The sequence below is a fragment of the Phaethon lepturus genome, unplaced genomic scaffold, assembly GCF_000687285.1.
Source record: "Phaethon lepturus isolate BGI_N335 unplaced genomic scaffold, ASM68728v1 scaffold3959, whole genome shotgun sequence".
Taxonomy (NCBI): domain Eukaryota; kingdom Metazoa; phylum Chordata; class Aves; order Phaethontiformes; family Phaethontidae; genus Phaethon; species Phaethon lepturus.
The window spans coordinates 3,102-6,444 of NW_010565361.1; positions in this window are offsets into that span (position 1 = coordinate 3,102).

Below are 3,343 nucleotides of genomic sequence, written 5' to 3' on the forward strand. Positions count from 1 at the left end.
CTACCTAAGATGAAGTTCATAGAGCTCAGCTACTTTGGAATCATTTAAATGTAGATTTATCTCTGGTCTCTCTAGGCTAATGCATGTTCTTAAGCCATTGTTGCTAAAGCTATTGGTGTTAATACATCCAGCATCCTAGTGAACACTAATGCAAAGATGACATTAAGCAATTTGGGTTTCTGATTCTTCAGAACAGTTCATTGATAATTTTCCCTCCTGACTGGGTGGAAAATTCCTTGGTCATCACAGTGTTAATACACTTTCGGAAACTTTTATTACTCAATATTAAGGTTTTGTTTGTCCGAACTTGTACACATTTTATAGAAAACAAATATTTCTCCATCTTCTACATGCTTCCTGTCTGAGTAGGTTCACATGAGCCTTGAGTTCTCTGAATGTGTTCTCAACACATTAACCCATACCACACAGAACAAGATGTGACAGGTAGATGTAGTCACACATTTGCAGCTCGCTTACCTATCTTTGTACTACAGTCCACAGCATCCCCTATTATAATTCATCATAAATGCATCAAATTCAAGGATAATTTTACTGACTTTTTCTTCAAGGTACTTTAATCTCTGTCTTCTTTAGTTCACTGGTCCCCAGTACTGTATTCTAAAGGTCAATATTTGAGTTTTCTGCAGAGATAGGCATATACTAAGGAAAATATATAAATATTTCTCTTCAAATTTAGTTTTTCCCTTCCATAATACACTATAGCTACCATTTTGAATTAGCTGCTGAAGCTAAAGCAGCAATTATAACATTAACAAAGTTAATGGAGCACTTTTTTTTTGCTTCCAGTATTTTTCAGTCTCTGAAGACCTTTGTCTTTGAAATTAATTTATGGTATTTCTGCTGTAGTTAAAGGTCACCCTACAAAACATGTTAAAAAAGTACCCAGGACTGGAGGAAATTATTAGACATTAAATCCCTTTGTAAATATTTGCAGCTTAAAAATGATTGCTCTACTCACAGATATATACACACTATGGGAAATAATTTATTTAAAGAAACTAGTGCTGTGCATTTGCAATAGGGATGGTTAAGTATTATTTTAGTTGATTTCTGCAAACCTTAAGGATAAATGCAATGTAATACATACTTAAATACAATATTTAGAGTGGATATAATGAATCTGGAAAAAGATATTTTTGAAAAAATGATTTTCTGAAAAACGTTGAAGAAAGCTTAAGAGGCAAATAGCAAAACATGCACGTTACAGAGTATGAGTACAGCATGAAGTAGCTGATGCAAAACTAATGAGCATATAATCCAATTTTGTAGCTTCTTCATTTTCAATGAAGCATTGAAGGAAAACAAATAAAAAAGTATAGTCTTTAAACTCACTGAGACAAATTAATTTTTGTAAGCTGTAAACTACAAAGGATGCACATTATAGGTGAACTTGATTCGCCCCTTTTTCAAAAAAAAAAACCAGACAAGAAAATGCCTTTTAAATTGTAATAAAGAGCTTCAAAAGAAAGCTAGAGAGTTTATTGCACTGATTTGGTATATCTTAATGTGTTTGCAATTAATAGTATAATCCGAGGATGCCTACACAGAAACGCATGTGCACATACACGCAGCGCATCTGAGGCTTTCAGACGCATCAGGTCTGCTGTTTCTCAGGGGACATATACATATACCTCAGGGCTGACATACCTCAGTTATATCAGAAATAATGTGTCTCTGCAGACTGTAAATGATCTTACATATCCAGCCAGTCTGGCAGGGCCAGGCCTGAAAGAATACGTTGAACTCTGGTGCATCTGAAAAGCATCAAATACACTGGGGATCTGAAGGCTTTTGACATACCGGTGCCCGAAAGATGCCAGATTCCAAAGGGCTGTGCGATGTCTATAAATGCAATACAAAAATCCAGAAAACTTCATATTGACAGATTTTGAGATGGAAGAAAGAGATGTATCTGGAAAAACCCAAACACGCCATAGCCGTATCGATTGTGATTTTGTTCCGTGCCGTTCTGAAAAGCACTGACGTGCAGTAACTTTCTTGTATTGCAGAGGGGATGGAAAGCTCTCTTGTGTCTCAATTCAATATTACATTATCATTTGATTTCTACTTATTCCTCTGAATTCTGACTAGCTATTTAATGAGGTATGATCTTTGAAAAGGTATGATCTAACTTATCTTTCTGATAACTTTACTGTTTCTACCTGATTTACCTATTTTTATTTGTATGTTTTTTGAACTAGATGTTCAATTGTGAATGTAATCCAGTATTCTGCCAAAGTTAATGCATTAATTTCATTAAGAGGTTTTATGTCTCCTAATCATTTATGAATATGCATTAGCAGTATCAAAGACAACCAGTAAATTTAGTCAACCAACTGCCCTTATTTCCTAGTTGGGCTTGGAAATTTAAAAAACAGGTGCTTTACATTTTAATAATATATGATATTAAACAGAGATAATGTTTTTCTAAAAATTTCTTTAACTAAAATAGTGCTGAAGATTGCAGCATTTTCAAGATATGTTATACATTTATGTCAACAAATGTATTACTGTTTCACTAAAAACAGATGAATATAAAAATAAATATTTTTCTGAGAAAATATCAGAAAGACGTTTCAATCTGCAACATAATCCATATTAAAAGGCAGTAAGGAATGATGTAAAAAAAACAGTGAGATAAGAGAAATGGTGTATATAGGTTTTAGGGATATTTATAACTGGGAGAGCTAAAAGAATTCTGAAGTGGGAGGAATATCTTTATAATGTACATTTCCATGAAAAAGCAGATAAATTAGTTTGCATCTATTATTTGCATTCAGATTCTAAAGTCTATACAATGTACTGATGTCATCAGCTTTTAATTTGGTAATTTGTTTAGAATTATATGGTCCTTGTCAAATTGTCTTCTGTTTCATTCTCATTTAGTAATGTAATTTAATATACAAAGTATGTAGAGAAACAGAAATAAGACCTAAAGACAGGTAATACCCAAAATTTCATACACATATTTTTACATATTAATATCACAGGAAAATAGATTTGGTTTTTATGTATTCTGTTTGTGAATGATCAGGAGGCTGCGTTTATCACATGTCAATGCTGTGCAGACAGTGGATCATTGACACAAAACTGCTAGGAAGTAGAAAACTCAGTAGCACCACCTACTACAGCTAACTGTAGTAAACTACAGTTTGTGTGCAGCCTTATAAGTGAAAACAGAAAAAAATAGAAGGCGGCATAGTAAGACCAGGATCATATGAGCTTTATAATTTAAAAAATTTCTATAATGCCATTTGAAAAGTAATTATATGAAGAACGGAATCAGCACTTATAATGCTAAACTTACCCCACTGCCTCTTTC